Here is a 16172-nt window from a genome sequence, read left to right as displayed (position 1 = left end):
CAGGGTCTAAACCCGTCCCATATATTTGAAACCCAAATAAATTACCATATTTATCTAAGAAATTGTCGGGGTTATTTATAAGAATATGGATTGGTAGGCAACTTAGTTACAATCATGTCCTTGTCTACAGTCTGCCCCCAAGTTGCCCACCCCACGCAAGACCAATATGGGCAAAAGTTATAATCTCTATTTGGGCATCTAGGACTCACATACTTATTTTTACTACTGGGACAAATATATTTATCGTTAGACCCATACGTTCTCTCCCATCTAAGATCCCCACATACATTCCACGGTTTTCTACCACTTGATATCGCTTTACACGCATCAAATAGCAGAACACCCGAAGAATGTACGGATTCTAATACTGTTTTGTTAATTAGGGTCCCCTGAGGATCTCCATTCCTGAGAGTCAACCAAATTGTACGGGGTTGATACTCTGGACTGAAGCACTTAGGTTCTCCTACTCCTAAATGGCACACACTATATTCTATATTTAAGTATCTACATCTTGATACATCTCCTTTACACTCGTATTGCGAATGCCAAATTAGGGTCTGGGAAATATGATTACCTGTTCTTGTAGTCTTAATGCATACCTCACAGCTAGGAGTGTCGGTACCTCTACCTTCCTGAATATAAAAATACACTTATAAAAACATTATTAGAAACACATCTTTCGTCGTCATCCTCAGTCTTCGTCCGTGCGAAGGCACCTCAGCTTCCAGGATGTAAGGGCTGCAGGGAATGGAGTTCTGCTCGTCTTCACAGGGGTCCCTTCGAGACTTTTCCTGACTTATACACTACGCGTCGGTGAGCGGACAGGCTTTATTATGGCCTTCTCACTCACTTACCAATCTCTGAAACAATAAAATTTGTAATCCACAAGGTTCCTCGTCACTCCGACTGAGTCGTGCGCTTTAACCGGATCTTGCAGGGATTCTCTGGATCTGCTGTAGCTTGCCAAGAATCGACTGCTGCTGGTTTAACCCTGGAGTGATGTATCCACGGAGTCACTTCGGCTACTTTTATCGCTGTAGGGGTAGACAAAAGAACAACATAAGGACCTCTCCACTTGGGCCCTAACGGTACATTATTCCACTCTTTAATCCACACTTGGTCTCCTGGGTGGTAACTATGAACTGGGGGATAAATATTCACAGGTAATCTATCTTGTACCCATTTCTGTACCTCCTCCATAGTCTTACCCAACTCTACAACCTGCTGCCGGGTAATTCCTTCTCCCAACTGACTCAAATCCCCCCTTAAGTTACCAAGTACGGGAGGTGGTCGCCCATACATGATCTCAAAAGGAGAGAGGCCCATCCTTCTGGTAGGTGTACTGCGGATTTGCAATAGAGCTATGGGCAAGAGAACGTTCCACTTAAGTTGGGTTTCCTGACACATTTTAGCCAACTGATTCTTAATAGTTCTATTCATTCTCTCTACCTTACCAGAACTCTGGGGTCTATATGCCGTATGAAGCCTCCACTTTATACCAAGCATATGAGTCAGTTGTTGTAGGCACTGATGAACAAAAGCTGGACCATTGTCCGATCCTATAGAGCAGGGTAGTCCATATCGGGGTATTATTTCTCGTAGCAGGAATCTCACAACTTCTCCTGCTTTCTCCGTACGAGTAGGACATGCTTCTACCCAGCCTGAATAGGTGCACACAACTACCAGTAGGTAGCGATGTCCACCAGATTTAGGCATTACTGTATAGTCAATTTGTAGATCGGACATGGGGAGTCCCCCCATAAACTGGACTCCTGGTGGCTTTACTGGTCCTTGCCTTGCATTATTTTTAGCACACGTTACACATCTTCGTACAATGGCCTGAGTCAAGTTGGACAATCTTGGTATGTAGAAATGTTTTCTGAGAGATTCTTCTGTACTATCTCTCCCAGAATGTGTCCCGTTGTGATAGTTTTGGACAATTTCTACCGCTAGTGATGCTGGAATGACTATTCTTCCATCTTCTAACTGATACCATTTGTTCTCCAAATACTTTCCAGGTTCAATCTTTAACCACTCCTCTTCTTGAGCTGTATAAACTGGAGTCCATTGAGACAGTGGAGTTGGTATCAGAGCAGCTATATGCTCCACATATTCCTGTCTTTCTGATTCAGCGGCACGCTTAGCTGCACTATCTGCCATCCGATTTCCTTTGGTTACATCACCATCTCCTCTCAGATGCGCTCGACAATGTATAATACCGACTTCTTTCGGCTCCCACACTGCTTCCAATAGTTGTAGGATTTCAGCTGCGTACTTGATTTCTTTGCCTTCTGAATTCAATAGTCCTCTTTCTTTATACAAAGCTCCGTGGGCATGGGTGGTTAAAAACGCATACTTGGAGTCCGTGTAGATGTTCACTCTTAAACCTTCAGCCAACTGTAACGCTCGTGTCAGTGCTATCAATTCTGCCTTTTGTGCTGATGTTCCTTTTACCAGTGGCCGAGCTTCTATCACCTTATCTATCGTTGTTACTGCATATCCTGCATAGCGGATCCCTTCTTTCACATAACTACTGCCGTCGGTGTAATATTGAACATCGGGGTTCTGGATGGGAAAATCACGAAGATCTGGTCTACTTGAAAATACTTCATCCATCACTTCCAAACAATCATGTTGACTTTCAGTAGGTTGTGGCAAAAGGGTAGCTGGATTTAAGGTATTTACAGTCTCTAAATGCACTCTTGGGTTTTCACACAACATTGCTTGATACTTGGTCATACGGCTGTTACTAAACCAATGATTTCCTTTGTAATCCAACAACGTCTGTACTGCATGTGGGACTCGTACATAAAGTTCTTGACCCAGAGTGAGTTTATCGGCTTCAGCTACTAGCAGGGCGGCTGCAGCTACGGCTCTTAGACAAGGTGGAAGTCCACTGGCCACTGCATCCAGTTGCTTAGACATGTAGGCAACAGGTCTTTGCCATGATCCCAAGTACTGTGTCAATACTCCCACAGCCATTTGCTCATGTACATACAGGTAGAATGGTCGTGTGTGATCAGGTAAACCTAATGCTGGGGCACTCATCAAAGCCTTCTTCACATCTTCAAATGCCGTTTGCTGTTCTTGAGTCCATAAGAAGGGGTCGTGCTCTGTACCTTTGATAGCTGCATACAGAGGTTTTGCCAGTATCGCGTAGCTGGGAATCCATATCCTACAGAAGCCTGCTGCCCCCAAGAATTCTCGCACTTGTCTTCTATTCTTGGGTATCGGTATTTGGCACACAGCTTCTTTTCTCTCTGGCCCCATAATTCTTTGACCTTCAGAGATATGGAATCCCAGATATTTGACAGTTGGCAAACACAACTGAGCCTTCTTTCTAGACACCTTGTATCCTGCCTTCCAGAGAATGTGTAGTAGATCATGCGTTGCTTGCTGACATATTTCCTTTGTAACTGCTGCTATCAACAAGTCATCTACATATTGTAACAATACACACTCTCCTGGGATGGACTCGAAATCCAGTAGATCTTGACTTAGAGCTGAACCAAATAGCGTAGGTGAATTTTTAAACCCTTGGGGCAGTCTTGTCCAGGTCATTTGGCGTTTTGAGCCCGTCACAGTGTTTTCCCATTGGAAAGCGAAGATACATTGGCTTTCTGCGGCAATTCGGAGGCAAAAGAAGGCATCTTTGAGGTCTAAAACTGTAAAATAAGTAGCCCCGCCCGGAATTAAAGCAAGCAGGTTATACGGATTGGGTACAACTGGATGTATGCTAACAACCGCATCATTGACTGCTCTCAAGTCCTGCACAGGTCGATACTCATCTGTGCCGGGCTTTTGAACAGGCAGCAATGGGGTGTTCCAGGGGGAAGTACAGAATTTTAGGATACCATACCGTATGAACTTATCCAGATAAGATTGGATGTTCTTCTTAGCCTTCTGCGGGATGTGATATTGCCGTAGGCTCACTGGATAAACCCCAAGTTTTAGTTCAATTTAAATAGGTGGAATATTGCGGGCCAGTCCTGGTGGGTTGTTCTCTGCCCAAACTCCTGGTATGTTGAATAAGGATTCATCACTCCTAGGGTTTTGGCTAGTCAACGCTGTATAAAGTCGCCACTCTTCTTCCTTTGGTACGGATAATGTCATAATACCTGAAGGTCCATTAAACTTTAAGGATGTTGTTCCATTTGGTAGGAACGTAATCTGCGCCTGTAATTTGGATAGCATATCACGTCCCAGCAATTGGACTGGACATTCAGGCATGTAAAGGAATTGATGTTTTACTACGTGGCCTCCCAATGTACAGAGTCGACTTTTAAGAACCGGTTTTGCAGCACTTCTTCCAGTTGCTCCTATTACAGTAATAGTTCTTCCAGATGGAGGAGCAACTAGATTAGTCACCACCGAATGTTCAGCACCAGTGTCGATCATGAACGCACTCCTTTTTCCCCCTATTGATACATCGACCATAGGCTCCGCTCGACCAAGGGGAATGGAGCCCGGTCGGTATCAATAGTCCTCCATAACCGTGTCAGCCAATCCTACAAAGTTCCTACCTTCTCTATCGCGGGACCGTTGCGCTGCTGGATAGTACCTATCTTCCCTTACACTTCCTCTGTTCCCATTACTTCCTCTATTACCATTGCTCCCTCCGGGGCCTCCTCTACCTCTCGCTCTGCCTCTAAAGTTTCCATAACCTGTCCTGGATAGGTCTCTCTCATACTGCTCTCTTTGCGGACACTCGCTTCTCCAATGCCCTTCTTCCCTGCAATATGCGCACTGATTCCTACTCAAGGGCTCCCTATTCCACCTACTATCGCCTCTATCTAGACCCCGTCTATCTACGCCTGCGATTGCTACCGCTAGCATATCTGCCTTTCTACGCATCTTGCGCTCTTCCTCTTTCTTTGTCTCTGTTTCCCTGTTCATGTACACCTTATTTGCTACCTCCATTAGTTGGGTGATAGACATACCTGCAAACCCTTCTAACATTTGTAGCTTGCGCTTAATATCTCCGTAAGCTTGGCTGACAAAGGCAGAGTTTACCATTCGGGAATTATCAGCGTCTTCCGGATTAAAGGGGGTATACAAGCGGTATGCCTCCAATAATCGGTCATAAAAGACACTGGGCGCTTCATCACTTTTCTGAATCACCTCAACTGTCTTCGACATATTAATGGCTTTCTTCCCTCCGGCTTTCATGCCAGCAATTATAGCGTCTCTATAGGCTTTTAGTTGAACCATATCTGCGCCATTATGTGTCTGAACTATCGAGGTGAACAGATCGGTCATAGCTTGTGGTTTCTCAGTGTACGAGGAATTGTGGGTCTTCCAATTCAAGAGATCGGTAGTCGTGAACGGGACATATACGAAGACTGGGTCAGCATATACCATTTGACCTGCGGCATCGAGATAGGCTAACCCAGGATTCAGACGAAGAGGCATCTGGTAATGTTTGGGTCGTTGGGTACCGGTCAGTTGTCGGGTTAGTATAGGGCTACGTGAAGGGGCGTCGGTTAGAGGTTCCAGTCGGGGGGTGATAAGGCATGAGGATGTGGGAGCTTGATTTTGGGAAAGGTCGGTGAATAGAATATTCCGAGCCGAGCTAGAAGAAGCTTGACCGGAAGTTTGAAGTGGCGCCAAATCAGGATATTCAGATCTAACGGGGGTTGGTTCTGGTTCCGGAAGGGAAGGTTTAATACGAGGGGGGGTGGATTCTGCACTGGAGGAGGAAGCGGAAGTGGATGGGGGCAATGGGGGAAGGGGTGTAGAACTTCCTGTACTAGTATCACTTCCTCCTAAAGGGAAGTAAGGGGGCGGCAAAGGGATCTCGGACTCAGGGGGCGTGTCCAAAATGGGCCTAACCATAGTCCTAGTGGACAAACAAGTCCTGGCCACCATGAGGCGACATTGCTCCTCGTGGCATATCCGAATCCATCTTGGCGAGTCGTTTACGGCCTGTCTCCAACAATCAATATATGGAAACTGTCCGTAAAGTTCAGGCCTACCTGATACAGCCACGTGTACACGCTGTACCAGAGTTGGATCCAAACTGCCACGTGGCGGCCATGCCGCAACCAAAGTAGGCCACTCCCTAGTGCACAAAGTGACCAAACGTACAGGGGACATTTTAACCCCAAAATCACATGTTTTAAATCCCTTTTTGAAATTCTTTACCATACAACCTAAGGGATCCAAAATCGTTGACTCCGACGCGCCCATACTTATCAATGGAGCGTCGTTGACAACGAATACTATGCACACGTTCTATTCAACAGTCACACCCGTTTCTTCCGGCAACAGCACCACGTGGTACGGTTACCAAGTGAAACGTACACAATAACACAATAAACACTCAGGGAATTCCCGTACACACACAGCTGTTACACCAGTCACTAAATAATCAATATTATGCCCTTTGGCGAAACTATACAGTCACCCACGCTATAATTCTCTATATATGAATTACCCGTCTATAACACACCCTAGTAACATCGTCTTTTACAAATAGCGGTTACAGTACGGTTAGCATAGGTCAAAGCACAATTTAAGGTCACAATACAATTATTAGTGGTTATGGTGTTAAACATGCAATAGACGACAATGATTAGTACTTATATACACTGTGTGCAGAATTATTAGGCAAATGAGTATTTTGCCCACATCATCCTCTTTATGCATGTTGTCTTACTCCAAGCTGTATAGGCTCGAAAGCCTACTACCAATTAAGCATATTAGGTGATGTGCATCTCTGTAATGAGAAGGGGTGTGGTCTAATGACATCAACACCCTATATCAGGTGTGCATAATTATTAGGCAACTTCCTTTCCTTTGGCAAAATGGGTCAAAAGAAGGACTTGACAGGCTCAGAAAAGTAAAAAATAGTGAGATTTCTTGCAGAGGGATGCAGCACTCTTAAAATTGCAAAGCTTCTGAAGCGTGATCATTGAACAATCAAGCGTTTCATTCAAAATAGTCAACAGGGTCGCAAGAAGCGTGTGGAGAAACCAAGGCGCAAAATAACTGCCCAGGAACTGAGAAAAGTCAAGCGTGCAGCTGCCAAGATGCCACTTGCCACCAGTTTGGCCATATTTCAGAGCTGCAACATCACTGGAGTGCCCGAAAGCACAAGGTGTGCAATACTCAGAGACATGGCCAAGGTAAGAAAGGCTGAAAGACGACCACCACTGAACAAGACACACAAGCTGAAACGTCAAGACTGGGCCAAGAAATATCTCAAGACTGATTTTTCTAAGGTTTTAACGACTGATGAAATGCGAGTGAGTCTTGATGGGCCAGATGGATGGATTGGTAAAGGGCAGAGAGCTCCAGTCCGACTCAGACGCCAGCAAGGTGGAGGTGGAGTACTGGTTTGGGCTGGTATCATCAAAGATGAGCTTGTGGGGCCTTTTCGGGTTGAGGATGGAGTCAAGCTCAACTCCCAGTTTCTGGAAGACACCTTCATCAAGCAGTGGTACAGGAAGAAGTCTGCATCCTTCAAGAAAAACATGATTTTCATGCATGACAATGCTCCATCACACGTGTCCAAGTACTCCACAGCGTGGCTGGCAAGAAAGGGTATAAAAGAAGAAAATCTAATGACATGGCCTCCTTGTTCACCTGATCTGAACCCCATTGAGAACCTGTGGTCCATCATCAAATGTGAGATTTACAAGGATTGAAAACAGTACACCTCTCTGAACAGTGTCTGGGAGGCTGTGGTTGCTGCTGCACGCAATGTTGATGGTGAACAGATCAAAACACTGACAGAATCCATGGATGGCAGGCTTTTGAGTGTCCTTGCAAAGAAAGGTGGCTATATTGGTCACTGATTTGTTTTTGTTATGTTTTTGAATGTCAGAAATGTATATTTGTGAATGTTGAGATGTTATATTGGTTTCACTGGTAAAAATAAATAATTGAAATGGGTATATATTTGTTTTTTGTTAAGTTGCCTAATAATTATGCACAGTAATAGTCACCTGCACACACAGATATCCCCCTAAAATAGCTATAACTAAAAACAAACTAAAAACTACCAAAAATATTCAGCTTTGATATTAATGAGTTTTTTGGGTTCATTGAGAACATGGTTGTTGTTCAATAATAAAATTAATCCTCAAAAATACAACTTGCCTAATAATTCTGCACTCCCTGTACAGTGTCAGTAAATATACAGGGTTATGGTACCGTGCACTATGATACAGCAACACACTATTAACACTCTCGCTAGACGTCTGAGCTCGCGCTATCTAACAAGATATACACTTTACTAACAATCTTTAACACATATACAATCCCAACTAAACTATTGGCCAGTATCTTGATGGACTACCTAAAACTATCTACATCCGTTTTGGTTAGCCACACTGCCCAAGCACCACATATAGCGAACTAGAGGGCGGAATTTACAACAGAACCCTTTTAGTCTTTCTACTCTATCAATAGTCTAGTGGGTTCCAAATTTACACGCCTTCCCACTTAGCCAAGATAGGTTGAGATCTAGCGGACCGAATTTACACAGGCGCCGCTTAGTCTCCCGGTCCCTCCGACCTAGCGAACGAATTGTACACCCTAGAACGCTAGTCTAGACAAGACACCGGTGTCCGGCTAGGGCTATTTACACAGGACCCCGCCTGACTCCAAACCAAATCAAACGGTCTTACTAAAGAGCGTTCGATTGAGCGGTGCGCCTTCGCTCCTTCCCTCCGACAGAGGGGGCAGATTCCATACACAGATTTAAACCCCTTATGGGCCTACCGCACAATCGGTATACCCCTAGTGGGTCCGCCGTCTAAAACAGCAGTCGTCTTACCTCCTCGTTCCTGAACCTGAGTTCACACTCATCGACGGGGACACCCCAGCACTTCTTACGTAGAGGCCGATGATCTCCTGGACAACAGACCAGTGGCGCCGAGACGAAGGGAGGTCCACGCAGAAGTTCAGGGGTGCAGCCGTAGAGAACGTTGGCAAAGATAGACCGTCTCACGCCTCTGCCTCTCAGCTACCGTTGAACGATGAGCTTCCCGGCCAATGCACCAAATGATACCGGAGAAACTGACGGAAGCCAAGCACAGAGAGATGGACACAGGTTTCTTCAGGAAGAAAGAGATTCTTTATTCGGTTCACCGATCGGGACTCAGAGGGACTAATGTCACCAAAATACAGAAAGTTCTGAGCCCCGGACAATAGTGCAGGCTCCTTATATAGGCACATAACTCCTCCCATATTAAGCTCCACCCGCACATTCTCTTGACCAATCAATACAAATAAGAATTAACTTCCTGCTTGACCGCATGGCCTGTCCAGCACAATGGAGGAGGGGAATACTACATCCTGTATTCTTGCACATGCTCCGTACACTACTGATCGTATCTTGCCTCGTGCAACCAACTAATCGATACATCAGCATATGCACGTACACATGCCACGTGGTAATCTCGGCCTACTAAATTTATTTTTACCGAGATTCCACCACAATTTCTGAGCAATCAAGCGTTTTTATCTATTTATATGGCATGCAGTGAATAGTAGTCTTATTTATTACTCATATCAATAGAGTTTTCATCTTTGGATGGGAATTTGTTAGTTTTTAATTTCCAATAAGATCAAAGTATATATTTATATTTCATTTCTCTGTAGAAGGGTGTGGATGTTCACAGTGCGTCAAAAGCAGAATGCGGCAATTTGTGAACCTCCAGCCACTTTAAAGCTATACGTTGACTTATGCTTTGTCTACACAATGATAGACATAATAAGAGCCATAAGATAGATGTAGTCCGCTGCCGACCCATGTGTTTCTTGGACAATATGCAAAAAAAAAAAAGGAGATTTTTTTTTTAATATATATATATATATATATTCTTGTGGATTCTAAATTTGGATCAGGATAAAAGATTTTCCTATGCTTTTTAACTTGTGCCTTAGGTTTTAACACATGGCTTAGAACAATATCTTTGAATTCTTTTTATAAGACTTGTAAAACATTAAAAGCTTGAAATCTTTTTACTTTTCTGCGTTTTTACATCCTCCTGATGGCAGTGTTTTAAAGTAAATGCAAAATCCTTTGTTATGTTAAATGACTTAATAGAAATATGTTTTCATTTACTTGGTAAAAAGCAGATTCCATGTGGAGATATTGGTTGTCTTGAGAAAGGAAGGCACAAAGACATGTCCACTTTGTGGATAAATTAAAACAGCTCTTATGGAAACAGCCTTGGTGTTGCATTTTGTTTTATGAATTATCTATGGATATATTAATCTTCGACTGGAAACCATGATTTTGTACCATTTCTCGTGAGTTGTAAATTGTCTGCGAGCATGTTTATATATTGCCTTTTGTGAAATGAAGAGACTAGAAACTTTATTGTATAACCTTTAGGTGACACACAGATTAATTTAATTACTTTGCAAATCTCACCTTTAGCAATCATATCTAGTGGTTACTTCCTCCCAACTCACTCCGCACACGAGGAGCGTGCGCGCGCAAGTGAAGAAGAAGCCGCGCCGACTCTCATCATCCCCAGCCACCCTCCTGCAAAGAAAATGTAAGAGACAGGAGGGTGGCTGGAAAATGAGCTGTGTGTGTGTCTGTATGCATGTATGTCTGTCTGTGTATGTCTGTCTGTGTATGTCTGTGTCTGTATGGGTATGTCTGTCTATGTATGTCTGTCTGTGTGTGTCTGTCTGTCTGTGTGTGTCTGTCTGTGTGTGTCTGTCTGTGTGTCTGTGTATGTCTGTATGTCTGTCTGTGTATGTCTATGTATGTATGTCTGTCTGTGTATGTCTGTGTATGTCTGTATGTCTGTATGTATGTATGTCTGTCTGGATGCATGCATGCATGCATGTATGTCTATGTATGTATGTCTGTCTGTCTGTATGTATGTCAGTGTGTATGTATGTCTGTTTGTATGTCTGTATGCATGCATATGGATGTATATATGTATGTCTATGGATGTATATATATGTATGTCTGTATGTCAGTATGAATGTATGTCTGCATATCATTATGAACGTATGTCTGTGTGTATGTGTGTATGGAAGTCTGTATGCATGTATGTCTGTCAGTAGGTCTGTATATATGCATGTCTGTCTGTGTATGTCTGTGTATGTATGTCTGTCTGTGTATGTCTATGTATGTCTGTCTGTCTGTGTATGTATGTCTGTCTGTGTATGTATGTCTGTCTGTGTATGTATATGTATGTATGTCTGTCTGTGTATGTATGTCTGTGTATGTATATGTCTGTATGCCTGTCTGTATGTCTATGTATGTCTGTCTGGATGCATGCATGTATTTATGTCTGTCTGTCTCACTGCATGCATATATGTCTATGTATGTATGTATGTCTGTCTGTATGTATGTATGTGTGTATGCATGTCTGTATGCATGCATGTCTATGGATGTATATATGTATGTCTGTATGTCATTATATATGTATGTCTGTATGTCAGTATGAATGTATGTCTGCATATCATTATAAATGTATGTCTGTGTGTATGGATTTCTGTATGCATGTATGTCTGTCAGTAGGTCTGTATATATGCATGTATGTCTGTCTGTATGTATGTGTATGTCTGTATGCCTGTCTGTCTGGATGCATGCATGCATGTATGTCTGTCTGTCTGTCTGTGTGTATGTATGTATGTCTGTATGCATGTATATATGTCTATCTGTATGTCATTATATATGTATGTCTGTATGTCAGTATGAATGTATGTCTGCATATCATTATGAACGTATGTCTGTGTGTATGTGTGTATGGATGTCTGTATGCATGTATGTCTGTCAGTAGGTCTGTATATATGCATGTATGTCAGTCTGTATGTATGAATGTATGTCTGTATGCCATTATGAATGTATGTGTGTATGGATGTCAGTGTCTGTATGTGTGTATGTATGTATGTATGTATGTATGTCGGTGTCTGTATGTATGTATGTGTCTTTATGTCCTCATGCATGTGTGTCTGTATGTATGTTAGTATGTGTCTGTCTTTTACTATGTATGCCTGTGTGTATGTCTCAGTATGTGTGTGTCGGTATGTATGCCTGTATGTCTGTTTCAGTATGTGTGTGTTAGTATGTATCTGTGTCCTTTTGTATCCGTGTGTGTGTTTGTGTCTGTGTGTGTATTCCTGTGGGCGGTATTTGGAGGCGGTATTTGGAGGCGGGCCCCTGGGGGCCCAGACCCTGAGCTGAGCTAGGGGCCCCAAAATTTCTGGTGACGGCCCTGAATGTGAGGAGTGTATTTATGTGTAGTGTTGTGTGTTTTTATGTACTGTTGCCATTTGAAAGCAGTGATTTACTTGTGTGTAGTGTTTGACTGCTGAGATGTATGCACATATTCACTGACACACACACACACACACACACACACTTACACAGACACACACTAACACATACTGATACACAGACACTAATACAGATACACAGACACACCCTAACACACATACTGATACACACGCTAATACAGATACACAGACACACACTATAACAAATACACAGACACACACACATACAGATACAGACACACACTGACACAGATACACAGACACACACATTGAAAGTAGTGAGAGTCTAGTCCAGACCCTTATTCCTCAAGTCTCCCTCCTCTCTCAGTCAACTTGTTGGTTATCAGGGAAAAGGAGGAAGTACAGCATTACACAGATCAGGGGCTTGGTCGTGCTGATAAAGGGGCGAGGCGCGGCAGCTGACCAGGCCCCTGATCATTGAAACATTGTCTTTTTTTTGCATTGGTGCGAGACATGCAGGTGGAGCACATTGACAACTGTACGCAGGGCCGGCTGGCTCCAGAATAGCATTGGCAACAATACCCGGCAATCTATGGCTCCTGAATAGCAGTCGCAGAGATACAGCACCCACGGACTGGTGATCCTTAAGGTGCAGCTAAAGCCACTTCATTTTAGACAGTCATAACAGTTAACCTTTCCACATCATATACGTCGCAATGCATAGTCTCTGAGAGCGGTTGATCACGATTCATACTAGGATGTCTCCCATGTTTTAGTGCAAACTAGTCTAACTACTAATATAGTTGAAACATGCTACTTTTATTCATGCCAGACAACCATGCAGGCCAGACTAACAAATATGCCAGGGCCAATCATAGTTAAAGGAACACTATAGTCACCTAAATTACTTTAGTTAAATAAAGCAGTTTTAGTGTATAGATCATTCCCCTGCAATTTCACTGCTCAATTCACTGTCATTTAGGAGTTAAATCACTTTGTTTCTGTTTATGCAGCCCTAGCCACACCTCCCCTGGCTGTGATTGACACAGCCTGAATGAAAAAAAAAAACTGGTTTCACTTTCAAACAGATGTAATTTACCTTAAATAATTGTATCTCAATCTCTAAATTGAACTTTAATCATATAGAGGAGGCTCTTGCAGGGTCTAGCAAGCTATTAACATACCAGGGGATAAGAAAATCTTAATTAAACAGAACCGCAATAAAGAAAGCCTAAATAGGGCTCTCTTTACAGGAAGTGTTTATGGAAAGCTGTGCAAGTCACATGCAGGGAGGTGTGACTAGGGTTCATAAACAAAGGGATTTAACTCCTAAATGGCAGAGGATTGAGCAGTGAGGCTGCAGGGGCATGTTCTATACACTAAAACTGCTTCATTAAGCTAAAGTTGTTCAGGTGACTATAGTGTCCCTTTAACCACCTCAGATAGTAACATGGCTCCCTCCATATACAGAGAAAACATGGCTCCCTCTATATACAGAGTAAAATGGCTCCCTCTATATACAGTGTAAACATGGCTCCCTCTATATACAGAGTAACATGGCTCCCCTCTATATACAGTGTAAACATGGCTCCTCTCTATATACAGAGTAAAATGGCTCCCCTCTATATTCCGTGTAAACATGGCTCCCCTCTATATACAGAGTAACATGGCACCCTCTGTAACGGACCGTTTCAGCAGACAAGGGGTTAAAATCCGTTTAGGCGATAATCCCCTTTCTGAGACAGGCACAGCTATTGCAGAACACCAAACTCCCGAACTGGATACAAAATAGCACTCCAACTCCCGAACTGGAACCTCACGAATAGCTGCTAGCAGACAAACAGGAAAAGCATACAATCAGCTTACACTCCTGGCAATCAGTCTCTAACAGCATACAGTGAATCCCCCCAATAACGAGACAAGGCTCCGTGTTGAGGGTCAAGCAGTGGTCTCAGGTGCTGGCACACCCAGCCTGGTTTTTATTACAGTTGTTGCAAATACAGGACTGCCCACAGGGAGGGATAAAACAACCAATCACATCACAGTTACATCCCACAGATTCCCTCCCCTTATCCTGAGAGGAAACTCAATTACACATACAGTTAAAACATACTTTTTACCCAACTTTCATAACTCTAAAACCATACATCCAATTCACATAAAATATATGATATATTCACAATCAATCCATTCAGGGGAACAACATATTAAAAAATGGCAGACCAGGGGTTCAAAAGTTAATAAAGTATCTTTTGGGCCCTGGCTGGCACATGGCTATCTGGCTCAAACCGGTTTTACAGAGCCCTCTCTCCTGGAGACAATGGGAAAATAATCCAATTATATCCAGGGATAGAGGCAGACTCCATTGAGCACATGGTTGCAAAAAGACATAAAATTACACAATGTTACAATTACTACATAAACATATACATGCAACATATCCCCAGATAGCTTAGGTCTGAGCGCACATTATTGAAGGGTGCTCAGACCACACACATACAGTTCAATTGCCATGGAGCTAAAGTCCTTCCCATAGTCTTTCATTATATGAATGGGCTCCATGGCATAGCTATCTGGGGTATCACCGCTCACACAGGGCAAGTACCGAATGACCCCACTGTATTTAAAGGGCCAGAATGAGTGACATACACTCTGGTATGGCCGAATACTGTTTTTAAAGGGCCCAATCTCCCAGGGCCATAGTCCAAAGGCAGCAGGCGGGCAACCAGGCTTCTCCAATGCAAGGTGGCGAGATTGCTCTCGTCACATCTCTCCCTTTTTCCAGACAGACTAACAGGGTCTGCAGGTCAGTGCCCTTGTTAGTCCAGCAGCCCACCCACAAAACAGAAACAGCAGTACAGCCCACCCACATTAACTGGTTACTACACCTGAGTAAGGGAGAATCTTGTCCATGTCCAGGTGCCTCACCACGGCTGTGTGGGGGACTGGTAGGCTGCCTTGGTGGGTTGCTGAGTGGGCAGAGACCAGCGGTACTCTGCCCTGATGCCAGTACTACCGCAGGAGTAGTCTGGTTGAAGCCTGGTTGCTGGAGACCGACTGTCTCCCCTTTAGTTACACCACTCTGCTGCTGGAGACCGACTGTCTCCCCTTTTGTTGCACAGCTCTGCTGCCGGAGGGGGAGACCGACTGTCTCCCCTTTGAATACTCTAAGCTGTCGCTGGGGAGAGGGGGTAACAGGCTCCTCTCCCGATAGAACACTCTGCCGCTGGGGAAAGGAGACTGAGCTCTCTATTCCCTGCCCATAAATGATCCGCCGCTGGGGAGACCGACTGTCATCCTCTGTGGAGGGAGACCGACTGTCTCCGCTCCCAATACAGTGCTCCCTATACAGTGTCCTGCTGCTGGGGAAAGGAGACTGGGCTCTCTATTCCCTGCTGGACACTCTGCCGCTGGGGAATGGAGACTGGGCTCCCAATTCCCTGCTGTATCTCCAGCTGGGGAATGGAGACTGGGCTCCCAATTCCCAATAAATAACACTGCCGCTGGGGGATGGAGACTAGGCTCCCAATTCCCGGCACATCACTCGGCCGCTGGGGAATGGAGACTGGGCTCCCAATTCCTGGCACATCACTCGGCCGCTGGGGAATGGAGACTGGGCTCCCAATTCCCCAAAAAATCACGCTGCTGCTGGGGAGCAGGAACAACTACCTCTGCCCCCTGTAGCTCAGCCTGCCGCTGGGGAGGGAGGACGCTGCTCTCCTCTCCCTGCACTTTACACTGCCTTCCAGGCATATCACTCTGCTGCTGGGGGGGCAGGAACAACTACCTCTGCCCCCTGTAAATCAGCCTGCCGCTGGGGAGGGAGGATGCTGCTCTCCTCTTCCTGCACTTCACACTGCCGCTGGGGAATGGAGACTGGGCTCCCAATTCCCTGCAGGACTGGTGGAGAGACCTCGGTCCCATCTCTACCGGCCACCTGGGGTCCTTCCCAGCAG

This window comes from Pelobates fuscus, chromosome 8, assembly GCF_036172605.1.
Source record: "Pelobates fuscus isolate aPelFus1 chromosome 8, aPelFus1.pri, whole genome shotgun sequence".
Taxonomy (NCBI): Eukaryota; Metazoa; Chordata; class Amphibia; order Anura; family Pelobatidae; genus Pelobates; species Pelobates fuscus.
The sequence above is the reverse complement of the archived record's forward strand: the minus strand, read 5'-3'. Positions refer to the sequence as shown.